The following is a 13071-nucleotide window of genomic DNA, read 5'->3' as shown; positions in this document are numbered from 1 at the left end:
CCACACTACACCAAGGTCTCATCTACCACCTTGATGACCTTGAAAACCAAAAATCCACATCAGGGGTCCTGAGACTGGGCTCCTGAAAGATCTCCCTTATTTCTTTCTTTAACCAACTGCTGAAAAAGTCCATGGACTTGGAACATGATGGAGTGCATCATGCCTGATCCTTAGGCCCTCTGCTGACACTCGCCCAAGAGACATTCTTTGCTTGATCAATTATTTCAAGGTGCAAAATGCTATCATATTCAATAACAGGCCTATCATGGGTAGACATCCCCCCCACACACACCTTCTTTTTATTCTCTGGTGTGTTTTTTTTTTTTTTTTTTTTTAACTAATAGAACTTTGGCCTTCATTTGTATCTGTATGGCCTTCAGGCCCTTATCTGACATGTAAATTTCCCTGATCATGTATGTCCTCTTATACCGTTGTTTTCTTTGATACAGAATTGTGTATTTTGACCAACATTTCTCTTGTCTTGTATCTTTTATCATATTGCAATTCTTGAATAAGGAGTTATTTGTTCTAAAAAGTAAACAAGGCATAATCTTGTATATGCAACCTGACTGCATTCCAGCAATAAATGACGAGTTTTCAACTGGACCTTAAAAGACCTAGCTGTTACCTTCAGTAAATTGAATTCAGCATTAATTCAACCAAAATGAAAACATGCACTGGGATTGGATGCTTTAGCCATTTCATACTTCCTTGTTCCAAATGTTTTAGAAAAGTTGCCTGTTTGGACTTTTATTTACATGTATTCATTTAGGTGAAGGATTGTTGCAATATACAATTAAATGTTTGTTTATTCCAAAAACATTTTTTTCTTTTTTTCTTTTATAAAGCATTATTTTGAATCCTGTTTATACAAATAATCACATTTGCACTCACATTGCATTATAATGTACTGGCTGCTATTCTGATTGTCCATTAAAAACCTGTGGGAATCAGTATCTGAATCTCAAAACATACAGTTGAAGTCTTCTTATAACAACAAATTAAACATGGTTGGATATGTCAACATTAATTAGCTGCCTTTGCATCACCTAGAGCACAGAGATCAACCTTAAGTGATCATAATATGCATCTATTAATTAACTTGCACAAACTAATAAAAAATCATGAAATCATTTTGAGTCTGCAGTTTTGCTTTGACAACCCTTCTGGTCCTCAGGTGCTCCCTGTTATGCAGATTAAGCACAGCCTCACTGAAAGGTTATTTGATATTTCTTATATAAATAGCAGTCTGGCTTATCTGGTCAAGTGGACTTTGTCACTGCTTGCTTCCCAGCACAGCTTCTCATCACTTAGTTCAGTTTCAGAGCTATTATCTAAAATTGCGTCTTGACAGTATCATATCTGCCTGCGACAAATAGAGGACAAGTAATATCTTAAGGTTACCAAATTCATATAATGTGTGGCAAACCATACTAATTTGTCAACTTCAATGTCCACTTGAGCAGAAGGCAAAAGACAGCTGAGGCCATTTATTTTTCTGTTAGTATTAGAGTAAACAAGTAAATACATGGTATGGAGGTATGCATGTAAATAGACTTCCAATAGTGACTAACAGTGTGTCTGATTAGTGGTAACAACTACATCCAACTGCAAAGTAGATCTCTAACCTATACTATTTTTTTTTTTTTGGTATTGCATTAGTTTAAAAAAAATGATTGATTACATTGTCTTCTTACTCAGAAAGTAAAATCTTATTTAGAATGCTTAAAATGTATCAATGGCTATGTATGACCTTATAGAAACCTGTGCTTGAGGCTATCCCTGCTGATCTCCCAGTCCTGCTGTCATACACAAACCTCCATCTAATTTCCACTAGCACAGGGCAATGTAATTCTGTTGTGATTTAATGGGGCCTGTAGCCCCTGAGCTGCTGTGTACTTCAGTGACTTCATTCTCGTGGATGCCCCTATCCTTCACCCCAGTTCAATCAATGCAACCTGGAGAGGGAAGCTAAAATAGTCACATGACCACAATTTTGGAATACAATTAAGGGTAATTCCTTGGCTATATATATATATATATATATATATTATTATTATTATTATTATTATATTATATATATATATATATATATATATATATATATATATATATATATATATATATATATATATATATATATATATATATATATATATTTTTTTTTTCCTCTGGAACAGTGAGTTAAATGAGGACCAATCAATTTATTTTGGAAATTTAACTATTCCGTATTTTTGAAATGACGCTTTTTCTTTAATCGTTAGTCAAAACATTTTTATTTTTGGTAAATTATGAAAGTTAGTTACCAATATCTATAGGTCTATTGTTTTTTTTCAAAATGTATACAGAGAAAACCTTGCTTCCAGCTAAGAAAAAAGTAAAGACAGCGGCTACTCTTATATCCTGGTATAGGATATAAAATAGTATGTATATATTCAGGCAACTCTCAAATTTCCCTCCCCGACGGTGATGAAATTCAATAAATTCAATCAACTGTGTGCCTCGAAATAATACATATGCAGTGCATAGCAAATAAGGATAATATATATTCACATATTTAAACTTAAACAAGTGCATCTATCATATCCTCATAAAAGCAGATGATACCATTTGTGCACCAATCAATACATAAAAACAAAACAAAAATATAAATGTTCATCAAACTCCTCATGCAGTTCATAGAAGATATTGTTAAATACTCATGACAAAAATTAAAAAGTGAAATGAAATAACATTCCCAGTGTCAGTCTGTACTTCAATAAAATCCATCAACACTTGTGTATTCTCCTTCAGTACTCTATTCATTCGGTGCTCAAATAAGAAGATGCGCTTACCAGACTGCCATGACCACCTATCTATAGAGCGGTTATGACAAGCGTGTACTCAAGAGACTCTTGTCCAACTCCCCTTCTACCACCATCGGTTCCGCTCATCACACAAAATGGCACAGAATCAATGTAAAAGTAGGAACACTCACACAGTGTGAATCCATAAAAAAATGCTATGATGTCCTTAACTGAAATCACATCTGGGGACTGACATTATTAAAATTATCACAAAACTTCGATATAATCCGTGCCCCAGGAAAGTTCTCATCCAGTGCAGTGTTTTTTTCGCATGCAGTTTTAATAAAGTTTTCAGTTTCAACTGCCTAAGTTTGCAACAGGCTAACTTTAGATTATAAAGTGCCCTTTGTGGCAACCATATGTATGATATATATATATATATATATATATATATATATATATATATATATATATATCTCTTTTTTTTTTCCATAGCACTTGTGCATTCTAAGGACCCTTAAACACCAGAGCACGTATCACATTTTTCAATGCATTTTTGGTGCATTTTCTGGATTCTTGACTCTTCAGCATGCACCTGTGAAACTTCAACATGAGACTCAGGAAAAAAAAAAAAAAAACACATTGCAGATGTGTTTTTGATGCCTTTTTGTTATGTATATATATATATTTTTTTTTTTCATTTTAAAGGGTAGAAGTGTTTTTTGGTGCACTTTGTAACTTCTTGTCTTCCGCCCCACGCGCATTTACTGCAGGACGGCGACTCCTGTGAGCAGAATCACATACATGTATGTGATTCTGCACTTTGGTGTCTGGGGTGCGCCACCGGCGACCCACTCCTGCTGTGATTGGACACAGCTGGAGCCAGTCAGTGGGCCCAGCGGACCTGATGTCCGCCGAGACCCACTGATCTTTTCTGAGAGAGGCAGAACGGCGGTCTGCCTATGTAAACAAGGCAGATCACTGTTGTGTTAGTAGGGGAGATAACGATGCTGTGTTTCTGCTAAGCAGGAACACGGATCTCTATCTTCCCACAGTTAAAGCCCTGCACAGGGACACATTTAATCTTTTGATCATTCCTGATGTTAACCCTTTCACTGCCAGTGTCATTAATACAGTGACAGTACATATTTTTGGTCTGGTCCCCAAAAAAGTGTCAAAAGTGTCCGACACAATGTCGCGGTCCTGCTATAAGTCACTGATTGTCACCATTACTAGTAAAAAATAAATAAATACAAATTCCATAAAAAATATCCCATAGTTTGTAGCTGCTGTAACTTTTTTGCAAACCAGTATACACATTTGGATTTTATTATTTTTTTTTTTTTACCAAAACACATATTGTACCAAATTGATGAAGACATTAGATTTTTTACACTTTTTATTGGATGTGATTTATATCAGACAGTAAGAAAAAAATATATATAATCACAAAAAATGGCCTGGTCGTGAAAGGGGATAAACCTTCCGGAGCTGAAGTGGTTAAACATACACCGGAAATGCAGCATGCAGGACTTTTAAAGCTTGACCAGACCTGCAGCACATTGGTTTGAAGAGTTACATAGGATTTAAAGTGATACACTTTTCATGCATTTTTGCTCCTTTTGAAGGGCAAGCTCTGAGGAAGGAGGGGGATCTGGGTCTTCCTGGTCTGCATGCAGAGTCAGAGACACCAGAGAGCAGGCTCACAGTGAGGCCATAGAATGGCAATAAAAGTCTCAGTAGGGTTCCCGGGATGGCAACTGCAAGGTCGGGTCGGTTTGGTAAAGGATTGATGCAAGGATCAATGGAGTATATATAGAGGGAGCTTTGCAAAGCCCAACTGCTCACATGCCAGTCCAGGCCATGCCACCCCACTTTTTTATGTTCTGCTTTTTAAACACCAAAAGCACATAAAAAAAAAACTGATCAATGTGAAAGGGACCTAGGGCCACGTGCACACTGGGCACTTAGCCCATGGGCATCCAGTCCTGTTTTTTTGTGTACTTGGTGGACACACTTCTTGCAGCATTTCAAAGTCTATGACCAGCTGAAATATGCTGCTTCTGAATGGAGCTTGATGCTGTATCAATTGATTCTTGCATTTAAGGCTCTATGCATTCAGGGACATAGCCGGGAACACAGAATACCTGCATTCTGGGCATAACTTGGTAAATATGAGTACCATATAGTACAGCATTCAGGTCCCTTTAGCATGTTGCTTTAATATGATAATTGTGCATGTAAGCTGCCACCTCTGATAATTCACTGAATAAAAGATTTATTCTTTCTGTAAGACCTGCTTTAATTTTTTTTAAATGTTGGGAAAAAAAAACGAACATTGGTATTTTTAAATTCCCAACCCACTGACCCATTTTGCAATGTAGCAAAGAAATCAAGACATTCATTTTTCACTAACCTTACAAAGTGATTGCTCAAAAAATACAGCTAAAATTACATAAATGTTAATACTTCTGGTCTTCTTGAATTATTCAAAATAACTTGCTTCATTAGGCATGTTGATTAATAGTACTTGCCCTGCATAGAGCATTTGATTTTCTAAAGTTTCAGGAAGCTGAACCCCACTGAGAGGGCTGATTCATATCTTTAAGGCCACACTACCTGACGCCAGTCTATATACATGGCTTATGTTTTTACTTGTTAACTCTTTAGGGATATGGTATAACAGTGCATGCTATGTTTTTGTATAAGCTGTAAGCACACAAAAGGTAATAGTATGTTCTTAGCTTCCTGTCTTTTATATTTGCAAGGATTTTATCTCTTCAGTAGAAACTGTGTTGAGCAGGTTAGTTAAAATCTATGTATTAAGGTACAGATTGTCATTTGTTACTGTGGGGTAGGGTTATGGCCACCTCTATTGGGCTCCATTCACAAAGCTGTATCTTATCCCATCCCAGTATGTGGTAAGATACTGCACAGTGTTTTTTAAAATGCTTTTTTGGCATTCACTAAACAAGGCTACTAAAATACTGCATGAGTGTTTTTATGAAGTCATGCAGTATTTTAGTAGTGAACGCCTGTGGTAAATTACAGCCAGTGACAGCCGATGTCCTGTAAATAGCTGGTTGTCAAGAAGTGGGCAGCTACCAGTGTCCTCAACAACCAGTAACAGTAACCGCGACCTTAGCAACTGATGAGTCATCGACTGTCAGCAGGAATGTAAAATAAATTAAAAGTTAAGACAAAAAATGGCGTGGGGTGGCAGGGACAGGGCCTTTTGGTAATGTCACCGGGTGGCACCGTTCCTTAGTTATTTAGGAACCAGCAGACAGCGGGAGCCTTCGTTGACAGCTGAGCTTTTTTTTTCTTCGGGTGGGCGGTGGCGGCGGGCATCGTGATTGATGCTGAGTCTACACCAGAGGAGAATATATATAAAAAGTGTAGTGTAAAAAAAGATAGTAGGTGATTTTGGATAAGTAATTTATTTAAAAAAAACAAAAAAAGTATATCTATCTATCTATATATATATATATATATATATATATATATATATATATATATATATATATATATATATATATATATATACTTTTTTTTTTTTTTTATTACTTATCCAAAATCACCTACTATCTTTTTTTACACTACACTTTTTTTTTATTGGTGAATGTTTAAGGGTACCAAGTACCCCCATGCTTATTTACATGGGGGGGGGGGGGGGCTGGGATCTGAGAGCCTAAAAGGAGGCTTCCAGATTAAAAAAAAAGATGCCTGGAGTTTCAGCAGCAGGAAGAGGATCCATCATCCTTGCACAGAAAAAAGGATCCAGCTGCCTGACAGGCTTGATGCGTACTTAATTTACAGGTAAAGGATGTGATTGCAGCAATAGGAGCAAATTTTAAGTACATTTTTTTTTGACTTAGAGGAGTTCCGCCCATCCCTTTAAAAATTCATAGTCAGCAGCTTCACATATTTTAGCTGCAGACTTTTAACATTGGGTCACTTACCTGTTCTGGAGCCCTGTGATGTCGGCACCGCAGCCAATGTTTGGGATGCTGCCACCACCATTGCCAGTAAGGGAACCCAGCAGTGTAGCCTTTTGGGCTTCACTGCTCACTTACTGGCCCTGCAAAAGGGGAGGAGGGGGGCTGTGACGTACTTAGCACGGCCCAGTCTCCCAGAAGTGGGCACAGGGTACCTGTAAAAAACAGGTACCCGCTCCCCTGCAAGGTGCCAAATGTGGCACCAGAGGTGGGGGGGGGGGGGTAATCAGATGAGCGGAAGTTACACTTTTGGGTGGAACTCCACTTTAAGTTCAAGTTTAGTAAATATTTAGGAATATTTTCCGCTGTTATTGACTTACCATGCCTAGTTCTGTGCTATGTGTCTGTGTTGGGACAGCCATCCTAGTAGAGGCTTAGAAGGCAGTGTTTATTTATGTCAGATCCTCCAGCAAGGTAAATTGTTAGCAGCAAAGTAGTTAGGTTACCAAATAAAACCCCAAATCTCCTGAGACTAGCAGACAGAGGCCGACACACCACGGACAGACCAAATTATGATCTATGTGTGGCCCTCCCTGTTTAATAGAAGCAAATTAGCCACTTTGGAAAACTTTAATTGAAGCAGCTTCAGATGCTGATCAGTATATTGTCACAGTGGGGATTCCATCCTCTTAAAATACAATGCCAATTCCTCCATCCACCACATGTAGATGAGGGAATCCATTCACTTTTTTTAATCAGCCAAACGAAACAAAAAAACAAAGCAAACAGGTGTTATGTATCAGTTATACAATTTACATTAAAACAGTATTAAACCGAACAGCAAACATGTATTGTATTGAAGCTTATCAATTGTTTCATGTCATGGCGGCATTGATTTTCTTTTTTAAGCTTGCTTTCTTTTATTTTCACCTGGTGGTCTGGCTGATAAGTCTGTTGTTTTTCAACAGAATAATCACACCTGCAAATATATCAGTTAAGAGTGTTGAGACAAAAAAAAAAAGGTTTGCTGTAACTGCAGGGTGAGCTGGAGTTTGGCTTCAGTTTGTTAGTGTATCTTAATCTGCTAGTACATCTAACACTCTCCTCCCTCTAGACTGACAATGCTGCTGTCTTCTTTGCCCCTGTTCTCATTCATCCAGCGTGCGAGCATTCTAATACAGGAAGTTTGTTACAAGGGTGTTACCATTGGAGTGAGTGGAGGTGTGCGTTCATTGTGTTAGGGCAAAAAATGAGGTTAAAGTGGAAGTAAACCCATCACTTTAACAGTTTCAAAAAACAGTTACATTCCCAGCATCCCTGCACATTGGTTGTCTCAGTCAAACTGTCAAACCATCCAATGGCTGGCGTCAACTGATTACATGTGCAGCACCATGGCAGTTGAAGATTAAACAGGGTCAAAAATGGCAGCTGCCATGGCTGAAAACGATAGGAGGGTTTACTTCCACTTTAAGTTAAGAAATTGAGCTGTAGCTGAGCTGTTAACATTAACTGGGATGTTGAAGTCTCCAAGAACGATAATGAGTATTTCAGAGTAGAGAAAGTATGATAGCATTATATTATGATGTTTATTATTATTATTATCCTTTAAACCTTCCTTCGTGTGCACCTTAGGAATTGGTAAAAATAAATAAAAATAACCTGAAATATATAGACAACTAAGTAGCATGCTTGTTCTCTACATCTCTTAATCTGTAAAAACAAAGGCAAATCTGTGTGTTAAAGAGTGTTAACTAACAAAGTACTGTAATTTGAACTGCATATATGCAGCATTCATTTTCTGGTTATTTTGTTCAATGTTACAGGGCACGCAGAGCACTTTGTTTCCAAATCTAATTGCTGCTGCCCTTTAAGGGGCTTGGGGTTATATTTTTTCCCTTATTCTTTTTGTTAACTATAATTAATTAGTGCTGTCTATAAAAATAACTGTTTGCTTTGTAAAGACATTTTACATAGAACATTGCTATCACAACTTAGGCGGTGTGATTATACTGTAAAAACTTTCCAGCAGTGTAGATGAGTTTGCAGGTAAATTGAAATTATATATATATATTGTGGCAACACGCAGGTAAAATCACCTGGTTGTATCCAGGATGGGAAATGTGTGCCATTAGATTCAGGCTTTATGCAGACTTGTACAATTAGAGGGGAAGAGTTAATGAGCCCAGCTGAAGTAAGTGGGCTCATTAAGACCTCTACAAAAAACCCCAGCATGCTTAGGGAGATGCTCCATCCTGGAACCAGTTTTGTGTTGTATAGACTGGGAAGTGTGATATCTGTTCTGTGCGGTGAGTTAACGCCTGTGTGGCAAACCTCTACAACAGAGACAGAGACAGGGACTGGTGCAGCACAAGGCTGCACTCAGTTGTTAGACAGGGAATCTAAGTGTGTAGTTAGAGGTCAAGCTGACCAGGATTTATTTTCATGTTTTATTTTTGTTTGGCTGTTATATGTATCACTGCATGTAGCATAAATAAACCGCATCTTTTGTTTTTTGCACCTACAACGCTGTCTACTGTGCCTGATTTTGTGTTGTGAACACATCCAGGGGGTCACACACACCCGCTGCCGAGCTAACCCCTCACAGTTGGTGGAGAATTTTGGCAGTTTTTTTTTCAAATTTTTTAAAGGCCAGCATGGAGGAGATACTGAGACAGCTGGCTCTAGCAAATGCAAATCAGCAGCAAACAAATGCGGCTTTACAAAAGAGCCTTGCAGCTCAGCAGAAAGCTCACCTGCAGAGTCTGGAAGCTCAGCAACAAGCCCAGCAGCAATCTGAAGCACGCTTCATAGACCTGTTGCAGAAGCAAGAGCAGAATTTTCAACAGAAAATAGAGACATTAATACAGCAACGTCCGCAGGCCAATGAAGCAAGTGGTTACAATAATACCGCATCCTTTGGTGTGAGCCGTTTATTGACAAAAATGACTGGAGAGGATGATCCGGAGGTGTTTTTGACCACATTTGAAAGGACTGCTGAAAGGGAAAAGTGGCCTAAGGAGCAATGGGCTGGACTGGTGGCCCCTCTGTTAACTGGGGAATCGCAGAAAGCTTATTATGACCTAGAGCCTGACCAAGCAAAAGACTATGTGGTGCTAAAAACAGAAATATTGGCACGGCTGGGTGTCACCCTGGCCGTCCGGGCTCAGCGTGTGCATAATTGGACTTTTTAGGTTGGAAAACCCCCCAGGTCTCAAATGTATGATCTCATTCACCTGAGCAGGAAGTGGCTGCAGCCAGAGACTTTGACCGCACCAAACATTGTGGAACGTGTTGTTATGGATCGTTTCCTGAGAGCTCTTCCTACTGCCATCCAAAAATGGGTAAGCCATGGAGACCCAGAAAATGCAGATAAACTTGTGGATCTGGTTGAGAGGTACTTGGCTACAGAGAACCTGACCACCTCTTCCAGGGACTCACGGACTTTCCACCCTAAGACCAGATCATTCCCAGTGGCGGGTAAGATGACTCCAAGGGGTGAGGGTGGAGAGAGTGAGAGGGTGGGAGTTCTACCTAAGGTCTGGCGGGAGCAGCCCAGGAAGCCCATGCTGCAAGAGACAGCGAAAAAGATTATTTGCTACCGCTGCCGCCAAGAGGGACATATTGCAGCCAATTGCCCCGTTGTGGATGAGCGTATGCAATGTGACTTTATAAGGGAGAGACGTCAGTCACTGTTTGCGACAGTTGCATGCACTGCCATTCGGGGACCTGAGAAACATTTATGTAAAATGTGTATTAATGGTAGAAATGTAGATGTGTTGCTGGATTCAGGTAGCCTGGTAACATTGATAAAAGCTGAATTAGTTACTACAGAGGTCTCTGGGAAGAACAGGGTGGCTGTTATTTGTGTGCATGGGGACACCCGAGAGTATCCTGTAACTTCAGTGTTTTTGAGACCCCCAAAGGTAACCTCTCTCATCAGGTGGGGTTAGTGTCTCACTTACCACATGATGCTATTGTGGGAAGGGATTTTCCAAAATTCTGGGAACTCTGGGATTGTCCTGAGCCCCCCACTGGCGCCCCTATAAACCAGGAAGATGACCAGAATTCCTCTGGGAGTGGTGAGGACTCTCCTGAATTTCCCTTGTCGGTATTGGCGGGTGAAACTCGAGAAACTGGGGAGGAGCCAACATCCTCAGATGAAAACATGCCGTCTGTGGAGTTTTCGGATCTTGAGGTTCGCAGGGAAAATTTTGCCACAGAACAGTTAAAAGACCCCACCCTAATAAAGGCACGGGAAAATGTGGTGAAAATAGATGGCGAGTTAGTGAACCCAGATAAGACTTGCCCTTATCCTTACTTCACTATGGAAAGGGACCTGCTGTATCGAGTGGCTCAAAGGGCAGAAGAAACCATTGAGCAACTTGTAGTGCCCAAACCTTACAGGAAGTTGGTGTTAGAATTGGCTCATGGGCACATTCTGGGAGGTCATCTGGGGACAGAGAAAACCAGAGAGAGGGTATTGCAGAGATTCTATTGGCCTGGGGTCATGAAGGAAATAGAAAATTATTGTTCCTCCTGCCCTGTGTGTCAGAAGTCAGCACCTATGCCACATTTCCGTAACCCCCTGGTACCTCTTCCTATCATTGAGGTCCCCTCTGAAAGGATCGCAATGGATTTGGTAGGTCCGATAATGAAGTCTGCCAGGGGGCATCAGTACATTTTGGTTATATTGGACTATGCCACCCGTTATCCGGAAGCAATTCCTCTCCGAAATACCTCGGCCAAAACCATAGCCAAAGAGCTATCTCTTGTTTTTAGCCGCGTGGGTATTTGTAAGGAACTGCTTACGGACCAAGGTACACCCTTTATGTCCCGGGTTATGAAAGAATTATGCAAGTTGTACAAAGTGACGCAATTGCGAACATCTGTGTATCACCCCCAAACAGATGGGTTGGTTGAAAGATTCAACAAAACCCTTAAACAAATGTTAAAGAAGGTGGTGGATAGAGATGGAAAGAATTGGGACTGTCTAATACCCTATCTAATGTTTGCCATTAGGGAGGTACCCCAATCCTCTACGGGTTTCTCACCCTTCGAGTTGCTCTATGGGAGACACCCAAGAGGGCTGCTGGATATCGCCAAGGAAACTTGGGAAAATTAGAGTTCTCCTCACAGGAGTGTGATTGAGCATGTCGCCCTGATGCAAGATAGAATTGCACAGGTAATGCCAATCGTAAAAGGAACATTTAACCCAAGTGCAGTTAGCACAGCAGAGAGTGTACAACCGTGGGGCCAAGACCCGTACTTTTTCCCCGGGGGATAGGGTCTTAGTGCTAGTCCCTACGGTTGAAAGCAAATTTCTGGCCAAATGGCAAGGTCCATACGAAGTAATTGAAAAAATTAGTGAGGTGAACTACAGGGTTAGACAGCCAGGAAGGCGAAAGCCAGAGCAGATCTATCACGTCAATCTGCTGAAAGCCTGGAGGGATAGGGAATCCCTAGTCGCAGAGACTTTGTCACAAGCACAGCCTGATTGCTTAGTTCCTGAGGTTGGAATAGCAGACACCTTATCGAAAGCCCAACAACAGGAGGTTAAAGAGTTTGTACTTCGTAACAAAGAGATTTTCTCTGAGCTGCCGGGACAAACATCTGGCGTAGAGCATGACATTATCACCCCGCCAGGAGAAAGGGTAAAACTAAAACCTTATAGAATACCAGAGGCCCGACGGGAGGCAATACGTGGGGAGGTTCAAAGGATGCTGGAATTGGGTGTGATAGAGGAGTCCCAGAGTGACTGGTCCAGTCCTATCGTACTAGTGCCCAAACCAGATGGGAGCTGGCGGTTTTGTAACGATTTTCGACAATTGAATAAAGTTACAAAATTTGACACCTACCCCATGCCGCGTATAGATGAGTTGGTTGACCGGCTGGGAACAGCCCGATATATGACAACTCTTGATCTCACCAAAGGGTATTGGCAAATTCCCCTGGCCGAGTCGGCCAAGGAGAAAACAGCGTTTGTAACCCCAGATGGGGCATTCCAATATAAGAGAATGCCGTTTGGGTTACAGAATGCACCGGCAACATTCCAGCGGAAAATGGATAAGATTCTGAGGCCCCATCAGAAATATGCTGCAGCTTACCTGGATGATGTGATTATCCATAGCACAGACTGGGTCTCACATTTGCCAAAAGTACAAGCAGTCCTAGACTCTATCCGGGAAGCTGGATTTACGGCCAATCCAAAGAAGTGTACCATTGGACAGGAGGAGGCCAATTATCTTGGGTACACTATTGGGAGGGGGGTGATAAAACCCCAAGTCAATAAAGTCGAGGCCATACAGAGTTGGCCACGTCCCAACAGCAAGAAACAGGTACGAGCCTTT

General features: G+C 40.6%; 1 protein-coding gene across 2 annotated transcripts in view; it reads left to right on the top strand.

Moving 5' to 3' along the window:
* Positions 1-13071, top strand: part of PARD3B (par-3 family cell polarity regulator beta) — a 2156380-nt gene that overhangs the window by 432483 nt on the left and 1710826 nt on the right. The gene's annotated exons all lie outside the window — the stretch shown is intronic.

The sequence above is a fragment of the Lithobates pipiens genome, unplaced genomic scaffold (assembly GCF_037356315.1).
Source record: "Lithobates pipiens isolate NorthernLeopardFrog02 unplaced genomic scaffold, aLitPip1_a1.2 Scaffold_22, whole genome shotgun sequence".
In the NCBI taxonomy this organism is placed as follows: Eukaryota; Metazoa; Chordata; class Amphibia; order Anura; family Ranidae; genus Lithobates; species Lithobates pipiens.
This window is presented reverse-complemented; position numbering and strand designations above follow the sequence as displayed.